Raw genomic sequence first — 24,375 nt, forward strand, 5'->3', positions numbered from 1 at the left:
AGCACCAGGTACTCCCATGTGACACCACACCTGCGCGAGCTGCACTGGCTTCCTGTGGTCTATCGAGTGCGTTTCAAGGTTTTGATCACGATCTTTAAAGCGCTCCATGGCTCAGGACCTAGTTACCTGCGGGACCGTATTCTGCCCCACACATGCCTACGACCTATTCGCTCGCACAGAGAGGGACTTCTCCAGGTGCCGTCCACTAGACAATGCCATGGGGCGGCGCCTAGGAGCAGAGCCTTCTCTGTGGCGGGCCCAGCCCTGTGGAATGACCTCCCCCCGGATATTAGGACCACTACAGACCTCCGCTCCTTCCGTGTTAAACTCAAGACCCACCTTTTTCAAATATCTGGCCTGGCTCAACCATAACTTCGTTACGCTCCTGAGGGGTTTTTAATTTAGCAATTTTATTTAAGGGGATTTTAAACTGTGTTTTAATTGTGTTTTTAGCTGTGTTTATTGTCCTTCACTTACAAGTCTACCCTCCTTCATGCACAAATGTAATTGTCCTTGTTTTTTCGTATGTATGTGTGTCCTATGTGTATTTTATCCTTTTGATTGTACGCCGCCCCGAGTCCTTCGGGAGAGGGTTGCGGCTAATCAAATAAAATTTATTATTATTATTTATTATTATAAAAACTTTAAGTAGTGGCAGACACAGACGGACAAATCCAAACAAAGGTTCCCCAATAGCTGCCATAAATTAATTAGCAAAAGAACTTCGTGTTCATTTAAACAAAGAAATTTGGAGCAAAAAAGATTGCAACATTTCATGCAGTTATGCTTTTTTTCTGGAACAATCTGCAATACAATACAATGCAATACAATAGTAGAGTTGGAAGGGACCCTGGGGGTCCTCTAGTCCAACCCCCTGCCTAGGCAGGAAACCCTATACCATTTCAGACAAATAACCATTGAACATCCTCTCAAAGACCTCCAGTGTTGGGGCATTCACAACCCCTGGAGGCAATCTGTTCCATTGACCAACTGCTCTTAACTGCCAGGAAATCTCTCCCCAGCTCCAAGCCATTTCTCTCCTTAATCAGCCTCCACCCATTGCCTTTTGTTCCACCCTCAGGTGCCTTGGAGAACAGCCTGATTCCCTCTTCTCCGTGGCAATCCCTGAGACATTGGAACAATGCTATCATGTCTCCTCTACTCCTTCTCCCTCTCAAGCTAAACATACCCAGTTCCTGCAACAAGCCACCTTCCTGCAACTGTTCCTCACATGCTCTAGTCTCCAGCAATCACCTCTGTTGCCCTTTTCTGCACTCCTTCCAGTAAAAAATCATTTTTTATTTTTGAAAGCCAATTAGGTTATATCTTTGGGGCTCCAATTAAAATATCATCCATATAATGATTTACCAAAACCAATGAATAGCACTTATACAAAAAATCAATTCTGCAACATAATTCTAAATCAAAAAAGGAACTAAGTAAATGTATAATCATATCTACCATATCAAGATCGTTTTCCTTTTGCTAATTTCACCAACAATTCCATTTGAGCCTCAAAATTATCTCTCTGTTGTTTTTCTAAAACATCCTACAATCTGTTAAACCAACACAGGCTCTTCCAAAAAAGGGAGGAGGTGGGGGAAGGGAACATAAGCCAACACAAACTCTTTCAAAAGAAAAAAAATGTGTGTGTGTGTGGGGGGGAAAGCAGCTTAGCAGAAGCCAACACAGAGTCTTTCTAAAGAGGAAAAAGTGGGGGGGGGGGGAAGCAACAGACATCCTGGAGAGGGGGAGGTGGGGGAAGAGATAAGAAGCAGGCACACAGAAAATGGACTTTTCTTGCAAAGCAGGTTAAGGAAGGATAGAAAAAAAGCAATCCTTTAAACTAATTACTTCATGATCTTGTGGAATCAATTTAGGTGGAGAGACAGAAAACATATGTTTATTCCCTCCCTCTTTTGCTAATTGTTCCTCTAACCATGGAGGAGAAGAAAAATTAACCTCTCCATGAGACCAATTGAAGATAATTTTGGAGAAAGAATTTTTAATTCCTTCTTTTTTAATTGGGGAAGAGTTTTACCCCCTTGAGAAGCTATTTTTATAGAAGATTCGGTTAATTCCCTTAGTTCATGCAAATGTTCAACTTGCGGCTGAGGGAATTTTCTGCCCATACTTACAGAGTAACCACGTCGTGTTTCAGACAGGTCGAATGCGCAGGCCTCTTCCAAGCGGGTAAGCGTGGGCAGTCCGAGACGTATTCCGCGAAATCACGTCAGGGTCACCAGTTGTGGAAAACCGGGGCTCAATCTTCCCGGTTGGGCCAGAGGCCTTCTCCGGGGGCCGATTTCATGAGATGGAGAGTGGAGGCACCACACAGGATTCCTTGGGATGAAGCCGCACCCAGAGTTGCCTCTGGGGACCTCTTTTATTGGTAAACAAGGAAGGGTGGAGTAAAGGGTACATACATAGGTTTAACACTACCATATTTGGTCATACTTCCTGTAATAGGTTTAACACTACCATATTTGGTCATGCTTCCTGTAATAGGTTTAACACTACCATATTTGGTCATGCTTCCTGTACAAGCATTCTATTGGTTCCTGGTGTCATGTTTACATTGGCTGCTCATCCTGGCATTGTGGTGATGAGATCCTTTTTGTCTCCTTTGTTTTTCCTCCTAACGTGGTTCAGCCTCCTTCCAGAGGCCTACACGTAGTGGAAAATTACCAGAGATAGTTCTTCTGAGCACATGTTTTTTGTTTAGCCCTTAATGGTGGATCAGATACTACTGCAACAGCTAATGTTCTAAAATATGGATCATTCAAAACTTTTTTGGTAATTAGAAAAATGAGCTGAAATAACAGAAAAATAATAATAGAGACAAATGGAAAGTTCTTTACTTAGGAAACAAATGAGTGATACAGGAAGGAAAGTTATTCCTGGAATGGTAACGGTACTTGGAGAAAAGATCTTGGAAGCAACAGCAGTAGTAGATTAAATATGATCTAGCTAAATGTGATATAGCAATGAATTGTGGTTCCATTTGCCTTAATATGCTTTAGTTTAAATTCCTGCACGAAGCAGGATTTGGTCTTGATGAACTAAATGCCCCCTTTCAGTTCAATGTTTCTGCACTGTTGTTATGCGCTTGTGGAAGCACAGTTGCTATGCAATTTCAACAAGCTGGTAGAGAAAAAGTTTCCAGATGGTTGAGCAGGTAGGATTGTTATGCAAACTCAGAAAAATCATTCACCGTCTTGGAAAAGGGAGCACAAATTCTGGTGCTTTGAAAATACTTTCAATTGACTCCAGGTGACCATTTGGAAAAGGATGATCGGTTCTTCCTAGAGTTTTACATTTTTGAAGATCCTCAAAGTTAAGTTAGTGTTCTCGTCCTTCATATTTCCAAAGTAAATCATGCAGATGCTCAAAATACTGCAAAGGCATTTGGAAAAAAATGTATTTTTGATTCAGGCCTCAATTTAGAATAGCAGTCAGTCTCTTCTATTGTTTGGACCTTACATATTGGGTACTGAATAAGAAAAGAAATATTTATCCAAAATGGTATTACTTTTGAAAAATCAACATGCATTTTTTTTTATTTTGCTCAAAAGAGTAACTTGGCCTCAAATCATGGCATTACCAATTCTTTGGAGGAATTTCCAAATGAAACACATATCCCTTGGGAAGAAATATATGAATCTGCTATTTTGAAACTCCTTCAAAATCATTTTGCATAAACACACTCCTCCTTAATTTATGTATACAAGCAGTTCTGACATCACATCTGTTTCTATTGGTTTCTTATCTCCAAAGAATACCTGCATTCTGATAGAGGGTGATGCTCTCATACCAAGCATTTCCCCTCAAATATGTACATCTGAATACCAAGTTGGTCATCTTTGATGTCCAGCCAACATCCCTCTTGAAAGGGAAACAGACAGCAGTTCATGTCACAATTCACTTGGCTTGTCTACAAGATTTGATTGTCCATATTTCGTATCAGGCTATTAGCACACATACTTGAGGGCTTATTTTTCCTTTGCATTAAAGTGCTAGCTATGCACGTAAGGAGAACCAATACGCTAAAAATACACAGTCACTCTTGAATAAATAAAAGTACCTGTAATAAGAGTGGTGGACTCCACATTACAATCTACTAACAGAGAGTTTGACTTCTTAGGTTTACAGTGTTATGCTAGTAGCAGAGCTAAACTTGGAATGTCAGCTCCTACTGATCCCAAGCCCTATAGAACAGAGTAACTCTAAGTACAGAGAAAAGTATAATTCAAAAACAGAGGATACAAAAAGCTTCATAACAATCTGCCTATCTGCAATGGCAGATTGGATTGGCATACATTTACTCTGGAATGAGACAACTTGCCATTTATTCAGGTTTCATCATATTTTATCGACTCTTTAAAAGTAAGGTAAAGTTTCCCCTGGCACATATGTGCTAGTCGTTCCCAACTCTAGGGGGCAGTACTCACCTCCGTTTCAAAGCCGAAGAGCCAGCGCTGTCCACAGACATCTACATGGTCATGTAACCGGCATGACTAAATGCTGAAGACGCATGGAACACTGTTACCTTCCCACCAAAGTGGTCCCTATTTTTCTACTTGCATTTTTACGTGCTTTCAAACTGTTAGGTTGGCATAAGTTGGGGCAAGTAACAGGAGCTCACTCCATTACACGGCACTAGGGATTCAAACCGCTGAACTACTGACCTTTCTGATCGACAAGCTCAACGTCTTAGCCACTGAGCCCCCGCGTCCATTTTTTGACTCTTTAAAATATTATGGAATTAAACCACTTGTTAAAAACTCTGGTTTTATTTTTTCAGTTAAAGAAATTTTTTATCTCCAATAATTTGATTAAGAAAAATTGCAGTGTTTCACAGCATCCAGTAAGATGAACAGAACCACATTTTTATATTTGACATACATTTGATTATGATTTAGGCCCCATGATTGGCAAGTTCATTATCACCACTGATATTTATGGCATATATGGAACTGTATTCTTAATGTTTGAAAAGCTCAGCTTCTTTCCAAAAAGCCAAGTAAATTTCTATTGTAAACATGAGACATAACAAGATTGATCTATTTAATTAGTAATTAAATAAAAAGCATTCTTGTTTTATGGACAACGCAGTATGTTGTCAGTATTAAGCATGTCTCTTATAATCTTAAAGTATTAAGACAGTATTAAGACAATATTAAGCATGTCTCTTATAATCTTAAAATAACACTAATTCAACAAAATACAATTTTTATGTTTACTGAACTCCAAGCAATGTATCAAATGGACTGGTTGTAATCTGAAAATTTAAAATAAGCCGGGGGACATTTATTCATGTGAAACAGGCTTGTCACATTATTGCCATATTTTGGTTTAATATCCAAATGTTTGTTAATGTAGTGTTACAAAATATAAAATGGTTAAAAGATAAATATATTCATGAATTATATGTGAAAAACCTGGAAAATGAAGGATAATAGATATTTTGAATATGGGCAAAGGCAGAAAAAAATGTTCTTCCATGTTGGAAAGACAATTCAATCTCAGATTTACAATCTTGGATCACTCAGGTATGTTTGCTTGTTGTTTATGACCTTACTGTGTACTGACATGAGAGAAGAACAGATCAATATTATTCAATATAGCCAAGGTTTCATCATGTGTTTAAAAATTACGCTAAATGATGATGATCTTATATTTCTAGACAAAAAGGAGTATATAAAACTAAGGAACAAAACAAAAAAGAACATTTCTTGCTTTTCATGGAATGTTGGTCTTGTTGAAACAAGCCCTTCAATGAATCTGTTCCTAAATTAATTAATTCTTAACTTTACCTAAGTTGACCATTTTTCAGCCATATCATCTTCAGGACTAGAGCCATTTTCTCCCTTTTATTCATTGCATTAATTGCATTCATTGCAGTAATGATGAGCACAATTGCATTTCAGCTCCATAATTGGTGCATTTTTGCACAAAGCCAAACAAGATAATATTTGGGTGTTTTGTTTTGTTTTTTAAAAAAACCCTTCATCTATGAACAAAATAAAGCACTGGATTATCAGCGCTTTGTTCACAGGGTGGTGGGCATTCTAACTTGGACACTGTGAGGCTGCAACTATATTCAAGTTTTTTTTTTAAAGCCAGAAACAAGGTTTCTTTAAAAAGATTGGAACACAACAATGAAAAGGATGCAATTCATCTTGCTAATAATAATAGCAGCAGCTGAATTCTTCCTAATGATAAGCAAAAAGCTGTGTCAGTTTCAGGCAAAATTGTTGGAAAGGAAGCACCTTTTAACTAAGTATACGGCTTAGTATTAAAAATTCCATTTTAAAGACCTCCCTTCCTTTTGCTTGTCACCCTACTGACTTCACCTTCTTCAAATTGAGTTTTTCTATTAACAGTTTTCTCATTTAGGAGTGATAGTTGCTTTCTAAGGCTACCCTATCTGAGCTGCAGAAAAACCTCTGTAGCTATTCAGACATTCGGTTCCATTCAGCTCTTCTTGTTCCAGTGACCACCAGTTCTGTTTCTCTCCGACAGACTTCTTTAAATCTATGCTTGTGTCATCGCTGAAAAAAATCTAACCACTTTGACTTCTTTTTTTGAATGTCTTTGATTTTCCAAACATCAGCAATTTTTGAGGATGTATGTTTAATATCTAAGCTGCAAATTCTTTATCAATGCTTAAAATCTGGTTTTATTTCATCCAGGTATTAAATGATTTGTTCTTTTGGTGATCTGAAGTGTTCTCAATCCTGGGTAGTCCTCGACTTACAACAGTTGATTTAGGGACCATTCAAAGTTATAGTGGCACTGAAAAAAAGTGTTTTCACACTTATGACCATTGCAGCTTCCCCATGGTCACGTGATCAAAATTTGGCAACAACCACAATTGAGCCCATTTTTTTTCTGTTGTTAATGGAGACAGTAATTGAGTTTTGCCTCATTTTATGACCTTTTTTGCCACAATTGTTAAGTGAATCATTGTAGCTGTTAAGTTAGTAACATGGCTGTTAAGTGAATCTGGCTTACCCACTAATTTTATTTGTCAGAAGGTTACTAAAGGTGATCATATGAGCCAAGACCCGGCAACCATCATAAATATGGGCCAGTTCATAAATACGAACCAAGTATCTGAATTTTGATCATGTGACCATGGGGATGCTGTAATGGTGGTAAGTGTAAAAAATGGTCATAACTCACCTTTTTTAGTGCCATTGTAACTTTGATGGATCACTTCACAAACTGTTGTAAGTCAAGAACTACCTGTAGCTGAGCCAGTCCCTTGCTTTCCTTGCGAAGATATATTGGGGTCAGGGGCTTTTAGCCTGAACACCAGAAAATATCCTATATCATATTTAAACACTTGATAAACTTTAAAAAAAGAGGAATTTTATTTATTTTATTTATTTATTTATTTTATTATTAGTGTTTATATACCGCCCCCTCTCCCGAAAGGGACTCGGGGCGGTGTACAGTCCGTATTAAAATACAACAGATTAAAACGTAGAAATAACTATATAAATACATGTATAAGAGGAGGGTAAAATATGCCATACTGTACAGCTAATAAATAAATCAATACAAAAGTTTAAAATATCAAGTTAAATTTAAAACAATATCCCTCTAAAAACCAGTAAGAATGTGTATGCCAGGAGGTAGACGTTAAAATTATGCCAAACCAGCCAGTCGGAACAGGTGTGTCTTCAGTTTCTGTCGGAAGGAGCGGAGGTCAGTAGTGATTCTAATATCGGGGGGGAGGTCATTCCAGAGGGTTGGGCCCATCACAGAGAAGGCCCTACTCCTCGGTGTCGCCCGTTGGCATTGCCTAGTGGACGGCACCAGGAGAAGGCCCTCCCTGTGAGAGCGGATTGGCCGCAGGGATGTATGTGGGAGGATGCGATCCCGCAAGTAACTAGGCCCTGTGCCATGGAGCGCTTTAAAGATGGTAACCAGAACCTTGAAACGCACCTGAAAGACCACAGGCAGCCAGTGCAGCTCGCGCAGGAGAGGTGTTACATGGGAGTACCTGGTACTCCCCATGACTACCCGCGCGGCTGCGTTCTGAACTAGCTGCAGTCCTCGGGCGCGTCCCAAGGGGAGCCCCATGTAGAGAGCGTTACAGTAGTCCAGGCGAGATGTCACCAGTGCATGAGTGACCGTGCGTAGGGCATCCCGGTCCAGAAGGGGGCGCAATTGGCGCACCAGGCGAACCTGGTGGAACGCCCCCCTTGCCACGGCTGCCACATGGTCATCCATTGACAGCCGGGCATCTAGGAGGACGCCCAAATTGCGCGCCCGTTCCACAGGGGGCAATTGTTCGCCCCCTATGGCCAGTGATGGAGTTAACTGGCTGAACCGAGGTGCCGGTAGCCACAGCCACTCGGTCTTGGAGGGGTTGAGTTTGAGTCTGTTGTCCCCCATCCAGACCCCGACGGCTTCCAAACACCGGGACATCACATCGACAGCCTCGTTGGGGTGGCCTGGGGTTGAGATGTACAACTGAGTATCGTCAGCGTACAGATGGTACTCAACCCCAAAGCCACGGATGATCTCACCCAGCGGCTTCACATATGCGTTGAACAGAAGGGGCGAGAGGACCGACCCTTGCGGCACCCCACAAGAGAGTGGCCTCGGGGTTGACCTCTGCCCCCCAGTCAACACATATTGCATCCGGCCGGAGAGGTAGGAGCCGAACCACCGTAAAACGGTGCCTCCGACTCCCATCCCCTCCAGCCGGCGCAGTAGGATACCATGGTCGATGGTATCAAAAGCCGCTGAGAGGTCTAATAGGACCAGGATAGAGGAGCAACCTCTATCTCTGGCCCTCCAGAGATCATCCACCAACGCGACCAAGGCTGTCTCGGTGCTGTGTCCGGGTCGGAAGCCGGACTGGCATGGGTCTAGATATACGGATTCGTCGAGGTGACGTGGAAATTGCTGCGCCACCACATTCTCAACAACCTTCGCTAAAAAGGGGAGGTTGGAGACTGGACGATAATTAGCTAGCTCCGTTGGGTCAAGTGAAGGCCTCTTGAGCAGGGGCCTCACCACCGCCTCTTTCAAGGCAGTCGGTAAGGAACCCTCGCTCAATGAGGCGTTCACCAGGCCCAGAAGCCAGCCTCGCGTCACCTCCCAGGATGCCAGTACCAACCAGGAGGGGCACGGGTCCATTGAACATGTGGTGGGTCGTAGCCGTCCACGCAACCCGTCTAAATCCTCGGGGGCAACAGAGTCAAACTCCTCCCAGAGTGGACTCACAAGACTCACTGATGTCGGCTCGTCCGGTCCACTGGGGGGGGGCCATCCGCTCCGGATCTGAGCGACTTTGTCTTGCAGATATTCCCCAAACTCCTCTGCTCTTCCCTGCAAGGGTGCCTCCCACGTCTCCTGCAACAGGAGAGAGCGGGTCACCCTAAACAGGGCGGCAGGGTGGTTATCCGCAGATGCAATGAGAGCGGCACAATGTCTATGTTTGGCCGCTCTCAATGCCACAAGGTAGGTCCGTAAATAGGATCGTACCTGTGTTCGGTCAGATTCGGAGCGTGAGGACCTCCACCTGCTCTCTAGACGTCTCCTATGGCGCTTCATCACCCTAAGCTCCTCGGTGTACCAGGGAGCCCGGGTGGGTCATTGCCGTAGGAGAGGTCGCAGAGGCGCAACCCGGTCCAAGGCCCCCGCCGTCGCCCTATTCCAGGCGTCGACTAGGTCCTCCGACCGAGCGCGGGTCAGGGCTACAGGTAAAGGCCCAAGCTCCGTCTGGAACCTGTCCGGTTCCATCAAGTGCTTGGGGCGGTACCAGCTTGAACAAACTGGCTCCGCCTCCTCGCGGTGGAGGGTAGCGCCAGGGAAGTCCAGCCGGAGACATGAGTGATCTGACCATGACAGGGGCGTAATCTCTAAATCCCCTATTCCCAGATCACTCGTCCACTGCTCAGATACAAAGATAAGGTCCAGTGTGTGGCCGCCTTCGTGTGTGGGGCCCTGAATTAGTTGGGTCAGGCCCATGGCTGTCATGGAAGCCATGAACTCCCGAGCCACCTCGGACGCTGCTCCCGTCGACGGAATGGTTGAAATCCTAGGAACCCCAATGAAGAATTCCATTTTGAGAAAATTACTGCTCATACTATTATTTTGGGGAGTTGAAGGAGGAACAGAAAGACCTTGGAGGATGAAATAATTGTTTCCCTCAAATCTAATTCCTAGTTTCTGAATCACCCCATAAAACCCATTGCCTAAAATTATAGACCAAACTAGCCAAACCATTGTCCCAAAGGTGCTTTTCCTCCCAAAGGCAACTGGGTTTTTTCCCCCCTTGAAAACTTTTTACTTCTCATCCAAGAAGCTTCTTCAGTAATTGAAGAAGTTCCTTGGATGAGAAATAAAACATCTTCAAGGAAAAACAAAAATGTGCTTTTTCCAGTTGTCTTTGGAAAAAGCACCTTTGGGACCTGGATGACTGAGAATCTCCATAGACATTTAGCCAATCCATTTTGGCTGAATGCATTATGCAACTCCAGCCATTAGTTTGCATTTCTGGTCCTCTAGAAAGCTTCTTCAGCTACTATACACTATCTAAGAATATCAGACGTGCCTTGAAGAAGAAAACGGTAGCAGGCAAATTCTGGAGAAAAGATGAGACTCCTTGCAGACTTCTTTGCCTCCTTCCAAGAGACAATGAAAATAAAGAATCTAAACTAATGGTTTTTCCTTTAAAAGTACCCTTTTAGTTGAAACAGGAATTTACGTTGGCCAAGCTGTCTCAAAAACAGGATATAAAATCCAGGATTAGAGACAGCATTGTTAGGAAAAGGCAGCCCTTTTAAACATGGGATTTCCACAGAATGTTATTGGTGCCAATCATAACAATCATTGTTTCTGGCGCTTACATTTTGGTAGATAAATTTTAATCTTACTAAAAGCAAAAAAGAATGGGTAACCAAAGTTCAGCTTATTTGCAACGGCCTGACTTTTTAAAATTCAACTTCCATTGTAAGCAGTTAAAATGGGACCAATCATTTCAGTACCTCACCAAAGCCTCGTCTGGCCCACTCTTTCCTTGTACTCTGAACCAGAGGCCTCGAATAAGCCTGTAAGTAGCACCTGCTACTTCTCCTCAGAAAGTGATATCACTGGCGTCACGACTGTGTGAACCAAGTAAGCCATGGTTTGCTTTAATATGGCATGATGAATAAGCCACCAATAAAGGAGAACATTTGTAGCTCAGGATTGACGTGAGGAGTCCTTGATGCTCTCTGAGCTTGGTTGGATTTTTTGTAGATGTTTCATTATTCAAGCTAGGTAAGATCATTAGTGCTGGTGGATGTTACTTAGCTTGGGTAATGAAATGTCTGCAAGAAAACAATCAAACTCAGAGAGTACCAAGGACCTCTCATGAATAAGCCACCATTGGTCAGGTTCGCACACCATGTTCGGCTTGATGGGCGACTTTGAGCCAGCCATACTTTTGAGCCTTACATGTATCATAAGGTTCTTTTGGGTAAAAAATAAGAGAAGGGGATGCCTAGCATACTTTCTCTGAACATCATGTTTTTATATCATCTCATGACCAAGAATCATTGAAAATGTTCTCCTTTGTTCTTCCCATTATTGATGCTGTTGGCAGCTGTCACTGGTAGCAAAGCCTGTAATATATATATATATATATATATATATATATATATATATATATATATATATATATATATATATATGTGTGTGTGTGTGTGTGTGTGTGTGTGTGTGTGTGTGTGTGTGTGTGTGTGTGTGTTGTATTTGTTATATTTGTGTTGTATTTGTGCTGATAAATAAATAAAGGGAGACTAGTATGGATCCATTTTAAGCTATTTAGCTCTCATCAGCTAGCCATACCCTTACTGGGATTTGAACCTGGGATGTGTTACATATTAGGCAGACTTGCTAGCCACTACACCACCGGTTCTTCTCCTTTATCAGCTAAGCCAGGGAAATAGGTATGTATTATATACACACATACATACACACCGTAAGCCAAGAATGTCGAAATCAAGGACCGCGAGCTGGATTCGGCTTAGATTTTAGATCCCATGGGGCCACCCTGGAAACAACAATGGACTGGCCCACGATGATTCTGCCAGTAAAAACGAAACCATGCGCAGCCCTCCCGATATCCGTTTTTAGCTACAGCCCTCAGGCACCACAGTGCTCAGGCCACCTGACACAAGTAAAGTTGAGGTGGCCACGCTCCATCCCCCTGAGATGAAACACAACCCTGATGTGGCCCTCAATGAAATCGAGTTTGACACCTCTGCGTAAAGAAATACAGGTAGCCATGCGATCCCATTTTGGGCAGCTCACCTTTACAGGTGTTTACAGCATCCCACAGTCACATGGCTGCAATTTGTGACTTTTCCCCTCAGTTTCTGGTATTTACTTCTGATTTCGGGCAGCAAAACAGAAAACGGATTTGCTTAGCAACTGGGCCTTTGCTTAACGACCATTATAAAAAACAGTTTTAACTTGGAATCCAGGCACACAATGTCTCAATGTATGACTGCACTGACTTATGAGCGTAATTCAAGGTTCAATTACGGCTGTAAGTCAAGGACTACATGGAGATCTCTTTGTAGGTGTAATGAAGGAAATACTGTACTTACTGCTGATTGATTTCACTGCCAGACTAAACACATCTAAAAGAAAAAGAAAGAAAACATTTCTAACTAATGCATACTGGGCATAATGATACCAACTTTTAGGATATCCACAGATAAATCCAGAAGATAGTGAAAGAATCCTGAATTAACACATTTTCAGAATAAGCTGAGCAAAAGAGCTCCTTTATTTCATAATTAAACAGCTATTAATAAAAACATGAAGAGGAGAGAGTTTTCCTTCAGTCTACAAGTTATCACAGATAATAGTGTAATGAACTAAATTATGAACAGCCTGATACATCATTTGAACTTGTGAATTTACCCATTAAATGCAACGCTAATTGCTGTTTTTCATTTGAGCATCGATTCAGCAGTAAATTCAGTGCTGTAGGGCAGTGTTTCTCAACCTTGGCAACTTTAAGTTGTGTGAACTTCAACTCCCACAATTCCTCAGTTAGCCATGCTGACTGGGGAATTCTGGGAATTAAAAGTCTACAGGTCTTAAAGTTGCCAAGATTGTGAAACACCACTCTATGGAAATATAGGATAACAGCAGGGGTGGGCTGCTGCGGGTTCACACGGGTTCAGGAGAACCTTTAGCTAAGAATCTGCCCAGTTTGGAAAACCCGCAAATCCCACCCCTGGCTGGCCCCGCCCACCTTGCCCCTCCCCTCCATGCCCCTTCCCGGAGTCCACATGCGGCCCCGTTTGGGATGCCAGGCAAGTAGAGGGCCCGCACTGAACCCAAGGAGGTGGGCGGGGCCATGCCCACCCAGAAACACCCTTCGTGGTGCAGGGGGCCGACTAGGCCATGCCCACCCAGCAACTGGGCAGAGAAGCCATGGCTAAAGTTTTTGAAGCCCAACCCTGGATAACAGACTTAGTCTGATTGATTGTACATCAATTAATTTAAAATGCTTCCAGTGTATGTATAAAATGGGAATTTTTAGAAAGAGAGTGGTACACGTTTCGAAGGCACTGGGTTGGAAAGATCACATCTGCTGGTTACCTTTGTGCTACAATAGACTGGGTCAGGGTTTCTTTTCTCGTTTTGTGTTTGTGTTCTTATTTTAAGGAAAAGAACACTGTTCCAGGTCAAGAGAACAAGAGAGGAATGCCAATACCTTTGGCCAGGGCATTTGTGGCCACTGTTGCTGGTACTGAAGGAAGGAGAACGATTTGGCACAAAGACCGAGAAGCCTTTGCACAAGAGAAACCACATTATATTTGTGTTTTATAATTTTTGCAAGGAAGTGTTATCAAACATGATAACAACAACAACTTGTCTTCCCAGTGTAATTTTGTGGCTCTTGGAGGTCCTATTCTTCTGTTTGCAGGAACCTCTGCCTCTCTTATTGGTGTGTCCTTGTAGGAACCCCTGGAATTATGTATACATTTACACGAAGCATTGAAGCTTGTTATGTGTCAGGGTTAGGAAGATTCCAAATGATTTATTTAATTTGCCTTTTGCATGTAATGAGGGGTTGATAGGGGTTTTTTTTAAAAAAATTCTATCGTTCAAGACTTTTGTACTCAAAGCAATAACTTTTGCTCTGTAATCTCAACATTGCAGCGGAGCGGAGCGCCTGAAAAGTCTTTTCAGGCGCTCCGCTGAGGAAACATCTCCGTTCCCAGCCGAGCTGGTGGAGCGCAGGCAGGCGTCGTTGCTTCGCCAGGGCCGGCCAAAACTGTACTTCCGGTTTTAGCCCCGGAAGGGAGCGCGCGAGCCAGGTGGAGCGCTGAAAGGGAGCGCGCGCGATCCGGTGCGATCCGGCAGGAACCCACCACTGGTTTGGATGAATATTGATTCAGGTGTGACTTCATGGCAAGAAGAAATAAAAAATTATATATATTAGGACAGTACATTGTTTGAAAATGAATGATTTGAATGTTATAGGACGTGTGCTCACATTTTCGAAACAGTAGCGAAGGTAAATTGATTTCACCCCTGTTGCCAACCTATCGACCCCCTGGTGCTATACTTTTAATTGGTGTGTTGATTGACAAGTGACAACAGATCACCGAATAAGCTCTTTTATACAGTACTAAGGAAAATTTTCATCTTTTTTGGTAACACTTTAAACATAGACTTGAGAAGTGTGCTTTAAGCTTGGCTGGCATGAAGTTTTCCAAAGTTATATCATGAATTAAGTAAAACAAATAGCAAAAAGACATTGCAGAATTTTACAGACATTACAATAACCGCCAGCTCGCTCCACAATACTCATTCCTTCTGTAGGAAGTTAAAATCCCCCCTCTCCTATCCTAGGAAATATTTGTTAGATTCTAGCTTCAGCTATAGTGGTTTCTGTCAACATCCTCTGTTCCGACGGGAACAGAGGTTTAACCTCATTGATTGAAGGGTCTGACAGCTCCCTATAAAAGGGCTGCTGTCAGACTCAACCTTCGCTGGATTGTACATAGTTGCTACTGAGTTAATAAAGAGCTGTTGTTACCGTTAACCTGTGTATGCCTTTCCATTACCCGATCTAACAATATTGAAAAGGCAGAATATTATATTTCCTAGATCAGAAATGGAGAAACATGTTAGGCAGGAAACACTCTTAAAAGCCCCCCACTTTTCTTAATGGGCCATTAAAATGCCCAAGCCAGTCTATTCTACATAACAAAGAGTGTTTCCCCTTCAGCTCCAGGGTGATGGGATTAAGGCATGATAGTGTTAGCCCTTTACCCATCTCACCACGGGGCACCTGGGAAGAAGCAAAGCTCAACCAAATGTGGACTCAAAGCACAACCTGCAGAGTTGCTCCTGCATGGCACCATGAGAATCTGACAACCAATCTGAATACATTTCTTACACAGGAACCGGAAACAGAGGAGGGGCCGAACAGAAAGTATAAAACCAGGAACTTTCAGCCCTTCTTTCTCTTTTCTTCTTCACCCAACATCTTGAAGCATGTGATCCCCCTTTCTGTTCAGGAGCTCAAGCCATGTGGTCCTGTGCACCATTAAACGATCTTTCCAAGCAGCCTCCATGTTTCCAGTGTCTTTTTGCCCACTTGAAGTTGAACCCAGAAGGCCATTTCTTCCAACACTTCATTCACTGTTAATTTTGTCTCACACTTTTGTTGCCATGTGGCAACTTATGTTTACAGCCCACTTTCTAACCAATTGTTAAAAAAGCTGGAGTCCTATTCTAAAAGGGTTACAGCTTTGGGTTTTCCCTGAACTTTTCATCACGTATGATAATAATAAACCCAGGGGAAGAAAAACTAGAAGAAGTGAAAAGAGTGTCAGAGACATTCAGGCCTGACAGTTGTGGCTCAAGTTTTCATCTGGAGTGAAGAACTGCTCAACACACAAACTGAAGAGTGTCAAGTACTGGCATGGTTGCATAGGGACTTATAAAACTTGCTGGGGGGGGGAAAGAGACAAATAGATGTTGTCTCTGTTCCTGGTCTGAATATTCATTCCCACATTCAGTCAAGCTGAGAAAAAGACAAAAAAAACTTTTGTTTTTCTTTGATCAGCTACAACTGAAAAATAACCTTTGCTAACTTGGTATCTGCCAAATACAGTGGGACTTCAAATTCCAGAATGCCTAATGATTGTTGGTAAAAGACAACTTGTTGATTGTTGAGACAACTTAGGGACAATTATCGTCCAGTCTCCAACCTCCCCTTTTTAGCGAAGGTTGTTGAGAATGTGGTGGCGCAGCAATTTCCACGTCGCCTTGATGAATCCGTATATCTAGACCCACGCCAGTCCGGCTTCCGACCCGGGCACAGCACAGAGACAGCCTTCATCGCGTTGGTTGATGATCTCTGGAGGGCCAGAGATATAGGTTGTTCCTCTATCCTGGTCCTATTAGACCTCTCAGCGGCTTTTGATACCATCGACCATGGTATCCTATTGCGCCGGCTGGAGGGGATGGGAGTCGGAGGCACCGTTTTACGGTGGTTTGGCTCCTACCTCTCCGGCCGGATGCAATGTGTGTTGACTGGGGGGCAGAGGTCGACCCTGAGGCCACTCTCTTGTGGGGTGCCGCAAGGGTCGGTCCTCTCGCCCCTTTTGTTCAACGCATATGTGAAGCCGCTGGGTGAGATCATCCGTGGCTTTGGGGTTGAGTACCATCTGTACGCTGACGATACTCAGTTGTACATCTCAACCCCAGGCCACCCCAACGAGGCTGTCGATGTGATGTCCCGGTGTTTGGAAGCCGTCGGGGTCTGGATGGGGGACAACAGACTCAAAATCAACCCCTCCAAGACCGAGTGGCTGTGGCTACCGGCACCTCGGTTCAGCCAGTTAACTCCATCACTGGCCATAGGGGGCGAACAATTGCCCCCTGTGGAACGGGCGCGCAATTTGGGCGTCATCCTAGATGCCCGGCTGTCAATGGATGACCATGTGGCAGCCGTGGCAAGGGGGGCGTTCCACCAGGTTCGCCTGGTGCGCCAATTGCGCCCCCTTCTGGACCGGGATGCCCTACGCACGGTCACTCATGCACTGGTGACGTCTCGCCTGGACTACTGTAACGCTCTCTACATGGGGCTCCCCTTGGGACGCGCCCGAGGACTGCAGCTAGTTCAGAACGCAGCCGCGCGGGTAGTCATGGGGAGTACCAGGTACTCCCATGTAACACCTCTCCTGCGCGAGCTGCACTGGCTGCCTGTGGTCTTTCAGGTGCGTTTCAAGGTTCTGGTTACCATCTTTAAAGCGCTCCATGGCACAGGGCCTAGTTACTTGCGGGATCGCATCCTCCCACACACATCCCTGTGGCCAATTCGCTCTCACAGGGAGGGGCTTCTCCTGGTGCCGTCCACTAGGCAATGCCAACGGGCGACACCGAGGAGTAGGGCCTTCTCTGTGATGGGCCCAACCCTCTGGAATGACCTCCCCCCCGACATTAGAACCACTACTGACCTCCGCTCCTTCCGACAGAAATTGAAGACTCACCTGTTCCGACTGGCTGGTCTGGCATAATTATAATGTTTTCCTCCTGGCATACACACTTTTATTGGTTTTTAGAGGGATTGTCTCTTTTAAATTTAATTTTACAGGATATTGGGATTTCAAATTTTGTATATCCTGATTTATTTATTCAGCTGTACAGTTTGGCATATCTTTTATCCTCCTCACATATCTATTTATTTAATAATTTTAACTTGTTGTATTTTTGCTACGGACTGTACACCGCCCCGAGTCCCTTTTGGGAGAGGGGGCGGTCTATAAGCGCTAATAAATAAATAAATAAATAAATAAATAAATAAATAATAATTGCTATGGACCAGTGGTGGGATTCAAAAGTTTTTACTACCAGTTCAGTGGGCGTGGCTTGGTGGGTGTGGCAGGGGAAGAATACTGCAAAATCTCCATTCCCTCCCACTCCAGGGGAAGGTTACTGCAAAATTCCCATTCCCTCCCGATCAGCTCAGACTCGGGAGGCAGAGAATAGATCGGGGGCGGGGCCAGTCGGAGTTGGTATTTACTCGTTCTCTGAACTACTCAAAATTTCCACTACCGGTTCTCCAGAACTGATCAGAACCTACCAAATACCATCTCTGCTGTGGACTATGGGCAAATAACAGAGTTTTACGCAGGCCCTGGTGGAAAATATCTGGCTTACTTTCAGTAAGCAAGATATTTTACTATCTTTTGTTGGTTTTTTTTTGTTTTGTTTTTGCAAATTTCATTACATCTTTGGATTGAAGAAGGTAATCTTTTGTTTTATCTTGGACTATCTTCCAAGGCTGAATTAAAATAACTTGGTTCTTAAGTTATTTCCTAGAATTAAGCAGAGCTTCCAGCACTTTTAGTCAACTATCTCCAGATCTTGTAAGTAATGGGCAATCATCCAGTTATGAAGATACCGGGAAAATGAAACTATACAAATTGCTTGCCAAGATGAAACAGTAAAGAGTAACTTTAGTTGTCCAATCTTCAGTTTCAGATTTCATAAATATATTGTAGTACATCAGATGAAGCTCGTCTGTTACTTTAATTTCTGATTTAGGAATTGAAGATTATCATCTTACATTTAGGGAATTAGGGATTTAAGAGTGTCATCCTTGCTTTACAACCAGTTGCTTAACACTATTCAAAGTTACAACAGCCCCCCCCCCCTCTGCGAGATACCTACAACCTGTTTTCAAAGTTACAATGTCCCACCTACACATACACAGCACAGTCATGTAATCATATGTTGGGTGCTTGGCAACTGGATCACAAATTGATGTTTGCAGTTTCCTGTGGTCATATGATTGCAATTTGTGACTTTTTTTTAGTTCCAGTTTCTATGGGAGGGAAAAATCTCATCGGGGAAAATTGTTTCTCTTATTCTGACAGCAATGTTTGCTTAATCACTGCGTTGTTTGCTTAATGAATGCTGCAAAAAGTTGGCTGCCTCAACTTATGACCACAATGCCTTATGACCACAATGCTGGGCTCAATTACTATTGTACAATGAGGACCAGCTGTATTTGCAGTTTCTCTGGGGCAGCTGATTATTGAGGGACATGAAAAAGCATCCCCAAAGTCTGCATTACTTTTGGCAATCCCCTGGACAACGGTGTTGTCACCAGCAAACCATTTCAACCCGGAAGCACCCTTCGGTTAGCTTTGTCAGTGCTTCTGACATGAACACAGACAGTTGGCTTTTCATTGTAGAACAGCAAAATAATAGACATATTAATGAGGGAGATAAAATGGCTGAGCTCGAAGGAGGAGTTAAACAGGGAATTAGTCTGGAATCCCTATGTCCCTGATGGCGAACCTATGCCAGGGGTGCTGGAAGTGGCTCGCAGAGCCATCTCTCTGGGCATGTGAGCCGTCGAACATTGCTCTTCCAGGTTCCGGTGTGCTGATCAGCTGGTCTTCACACATGTGGGAGTGCCGGAAACCGGAAGAACAGCCGCCTGGTGCGCATGTACGTGCATGGAAGATGGCCTTCTGGTTTCCGCACCAGCCAGCTGGTCTTCACGCACTCATGTGCAGCGGAAACCAGAAGACCAGGTGGCCAGTGCATATGTGTGTGGCAAAAACCAGAAGATCATGTTCCCGGCGCACGAATGTGTGCGCTCCCGTTTCAGCACTCATTGCCAAAAAGGTTCCCCGACACTGCCCTATGTGGACACAAGAGAATGAAATCCGATCCCCCTGCTGTTACTAGACTCACCCAGGTACAGACCGTCAGTCTGAGAAGATGCACAGGCTTTAGCAATAAAACAGGTAATTGAACTCTTCACATTGAACTCTTCTGATTGTTCACACCTGACAGAGCTTATCTTTCAACCATCCTGGCATGGCTTTTCTTACAATCCCTTTGCGGCATTTTTGTAGCTAGTAAAAGCTGAAAGGCCTATTATAAAAAATATTTTTAAAACCAGTTCAGGGGCGTGGCAGGCCTGGGTCATTGGCGGTTCCAGCGACCCAAGCTGCCAAACCACTACCTGTTCAGTCGAACCAGTCTGAACTGGTAGGAATCCTCCACTGGCAATGCACCATTAATAAAACAATTGTTAAAACTTAAGTACATTCATACAAAATGACCTTATATATTACATATAAGATATATTGACACTTATCAATTGTTTTAATAATTGACAAGATTAACAATATTACTAACAATATTACTATAAAATGATCTATACAAAATATTACTACAGATATCACAAAATCCTTGCCACAGTAACTTCTTTTAAATTAATGAATTAATAATAAAACAGCAGCTCAGGGACGAACAAGGAAAAAACTGGATAAATTTTACATTAACAATGTAGCATTGTTTTAAATGCTGATAGCTGCTAGTTCTGAAAAGGAAGATCTAATTTCCACCCTGTTTCTGATAGTTAACATTTTAAAGTATTTAGTAATCAAGTCAGACTTTAAGATGCAGCTCATACTTTTTCCATCCATGTGAGATGAAGAGAGGAAGAATATTATCAAATCATCTTTAAACCACTTTATAGAAATGGAAAGTAAAAGCAGTAGCAATGAGGAAATTCCTTAAATGTGCAAAAAAAAAATCCTTTGAAGATGAAATAAATGTTTTATATCTTATTTTCAGAGGATCCTACTATTTGTGAGCTTGGATGAAATTGCAGGTCTGCAGTCTTCCCAATATATGCATTTATATAGGTAGTCTTCAACTTACAACAGTTTCCTTAGTGACCAAAGTCAGAACAGCACTGAAAAAAGTGAGTTATGCGGTGAGGTTTATGACTGGTGAGGCTGATGATGTCATCAAACCGTGTGGTTGCTCCGATTGCACGGGTGCAGCCTGACCGGAGAAGTTTCTCTTCTCAGAAATGTCAGAAAGGGACAGACAGGCTGCTGCCAATGTTCCCTCTAATTTTTTTTCAGTGTGAGCAGAAAAGTATAGTGTTTGAGCGGCACATTTTTATGCCTGAGCAGCACCTGAATTTTTTTCACAGGCATCACCTAAGACAACAACGAAATCAGTATTATTTGAAACTCAAAGTTATGTTTATTCAAGGTACCCTCTTAATTAAAAGTGTTATATAGTATCACTTAACAACGCTCCTGCTTAGCAACCAAAATGTTGGGTCAGAAACTCTGGCATTTGAAGCACACAAGTCTTAAAGCTGTCAAGTTACAAGATCCTTGATCCCTAACCCTTTAGGAAAAATCCCCAAGGGGTCTTCAAACCTGACAGCTTGAAGACTTGTGGACTTCAACTCCCAGAATTCCTCCTCCAGTCATGTTGGCTCAGGAACTCTGGCATTGAAGCGTGCAAGTCTTAAAGCTGTCAAGTTGCAAGATCCTTGCACCCCTAACCCTTTAGGGAAAAAAACTCCAGGGGTCTTCAAACCTGACAGCTTTAAGACTTGTGGACTTCAACTCCCAGAATTCCTCCTCCAGTCATGTTGCGGCGACGTCATCTGCGTGGATATGCTCCATCTTCAGGTTTTTTTCACAGGGGGCAGGGCTGCCGCAGAAGATGGCAACGAGCCCCTGCCGCCACTAGAATAGCAGCTGCCTCCTCTTCCTCTTCCTCCTCCTCCTCCAACAGCACCACCACATTTGGAGTGAAGCCACCAAAGCTCCCGCTGGCGCCCCTGGCCTGTGGCAGCGGCGGCAGCGCATCCCCCTCCACTCGGAGCATCTGAGCTGGGCACCGCGTTACCCCTGCTGCCTTCTCCTCCACCGCCGTGCTTTTGAGAAGCAATGAGGCCTTTTTCCCCTGCTCCCGCCCCCTCTGCCGCCTTCCTACTGGCTCCCGCGGCCTCATGGCTCCTCAAAAACACAGCAGAGGAGGAGGGGGCAGGGGTAACGCGGGGCTCATCTCAGGTGCTGGGAACAGAGGGGGAGGCGCCGCTGCCACGGGCGGGGCGCCAGCAGGAGCTTTGGCGGCTTCACTCTGCCGCAGCGTCGGGCAGCAAATGTGGTGGTGCTGTTAGAGGAGGAGGAGGCGGCAGCAGATATTCCGGTAGCGGCAGGGGCTTTGGGAGTTTACTTTAGCTGCAGCGCCGGGCGCAAGCAGCTAGGATTGGCTGCCCACAAAGGACCTCCCCGGGCTTGCTTTGCTGAACTAGCGCCCCGCGCTCACCAAAACAAGTCCGGGGAGGTCCTTTGCGGGCGTCCAGTTCTAGCCGTCTGCAAAGGACCTCCCCAGCCTCCGGCGCTTGTGACAGCAGAAAGCACTGTGTGGCAGTTGGAAACTGCTGCACGGTGTTTTCTTGCCACGTGCGCGGCTGCAGCTCCACTAAGAAGACATTTCTGAGAAGAGAAACTTCTCCTTTCTCCTCCTTCCCCCCCCCCTTCTAGCACTGATGATGTTACCTAGGCATTTTTTGCATCGGGCGAGCCCGGGATCCTTGCAAGAGGAATGGGACCATGTGTGCAGGTGGATCCTCAGCGCACAGCCTCAGATTAGCACAGCCGCAATTCCCTTCCCCAACACAGGTGGTCCCATTCCCCTCCTTCCTAAGCCAACATGAAGGGGACCACGGCTGCGCTGATCTGAGGCTGGCATTGAGGAGCCGCCTGCACACGTGGTGCCATTTCCCTTGCAAGGATCCCGGGCTCGCTCGATGCAAAAAATGGCGAGATCGGCACACTTGGGGCTGCTGCTGAGATGTCCAGGGAGGCTAAACCAAGCCGCGCGCCTCTCCCAGCCACTTTCACGGCTTCCCGGAGTAATTTTTTTTTATTTTCATGATGGTGTGGCTCTGCCTCCCCTGACTGCACGTCACTGGTTATGACCGCTTTTCACACTTACAACCATTGCAACATCCCCATGGTCATGTGATCAAAAGACACTTGGTAATTGCCTCATATTTATGACGGTTGCAGTGTCCCGGAGTCATGTGATCTCTTTTTGGGAACCTTCTGATAAGCAAAGTCAATGGGGAAGCCGGATTCACTTAACAATAGTGTTTCTAATTTTAAAACTGCAGTGATTCGCTTAACAACTGTGGTAAGAAAGGTCGTAAAACTGGGCAAAATGTAGTTAATAAATGTCTCACTTAGCAACAGAAATTTGAGGCTCAATTGTGGTTGTAAGTCAAGGACCACCTGCATCCATTACAGGCTTTTGGGACGACTCAAGACAAAACAGAGTCTGGCCAAAATAATTGCAATTCAGGAATCAGCAAGTGTATCTTCTAAACCAGCGGTCACTAACTGGTGGTCCGTGGACCACTGGTGGTCCATGAGAAAATTTTGGTGGTCCACAGAAAAATTATTTGCATTTTTTATATTGCATTAAATCAGGGGTCCTCAAACTACAGTCCCTGGTCTGGATACATGCAATGAATGTTTGTATTGCTGCAGAGAGTCTCCTCCTTCGGGGTCTTTTTGTGTGGGTCTGAGGGGGAGAGAAACTCCAACTTGGGGTCTGCTTCAGCCTCCTGGTGTGGAGCGTTGGGCAAAGGCTGGAGGGAAGTGCTGCTGGTGGCGAAGAGCCGGAGGGCCTTGTTCCAGTGGGACTGCATCATGGCCTGGAACTGGCTGACCATCTCAACCCGCTGAGGCTCCAGGCGTCTGTATCTGGCCTTGCACTCCCGCAGGTCTTCCCCCTGCTTGGAAAGCCTATGCTCATAGTTCTCAGTGAGGTGCTTCTGCTGAGCTTCTATCTCGGTCAGATCCAATTTGAATTGAGCCATCTGTTTCGCCAACTCTTTCTCATGGTGGCTGCTTAGCTTCTACAACTGCTTCCTGTTGGGGCCCTAAGGAGCCTGGGCAGGCAGGCGAGGAGTGGTTGGGACGGGAGGGGCAAGTAGAGGCTGGCGAGGTGCCTCTTGATGTGAGTGACATCGAGTTGGCCATGCCCACCCAGTCACGTGTCCACCTAGCCACGCCTACCCAGCCAGTCATTAGGCAGATCATATTAGCGGTCCGCAGAATTTTAAATTATGAATTTAATGGTCCCCGAGGTCCGAAAGGTTGGTGACCCCTGTTCTAAACAGTAGAAGTTTGTGACTATAGATGCCAGATCTTTTGCTGTTAGCCAAAGGTGTTAGATGTAGGACCTCTGAAGGATATTGCCTTACCTTCTTCAAAGATTGACTAAACAGAGAACCAAACTTATGTACAGGACTTGATGAAGATTTTTGGAAAATTCCAAATCTTAGCACCCTTTTCTTTTTGGGGAGCTTCGACATTGCTACGCGCCTTGTATTGGTCTCATAGGATCTTTTGTTCGTATTGTTAACTTTGATCTCAATACTCATTGACAACAGCCCCGTAAAGTTGACCAATGATGTTTGTGCCCAGTCAGCAAATATTATTATTTTTTGGATACATGAATACAGACAGCTGCCTATTCATTGTA

At 44.2% G+C, this 24,375-nt stretch overlaps 1 long non-coding RNA gene across 1 annotated transcript in view; it reads right to left on the bottom strand.

Moving 5' to 3' along the window:
- LOC309389837 overlaps nt 1–24,375 on the bottom strand; it is a 65,203-nt gene that overhangs the window by 40,460 nt on the left and 368 nt on the right. The window contains exon 2 of the long non-coding RNA XR_014175014.1: nt 12,621–12,653. This is a non-coding gene — a long non-coding RNA (uncharacterized lncRNA). The remainder of the gene's footprint in view (nt 1–12,620; nt 12,654–24,375) is intronic.

Source organism: Natrix helvetica (genome assembly GCF_964273705.1).
Source record: "Natrix helvetica genome assembly, chromosome: 3".
Taxonomy (NCBI): Eukaryota; Metazoa; Chordata; class Lepidosauria; order Squamata; family Natricidae; genus Natrix; species Natrix helvetica.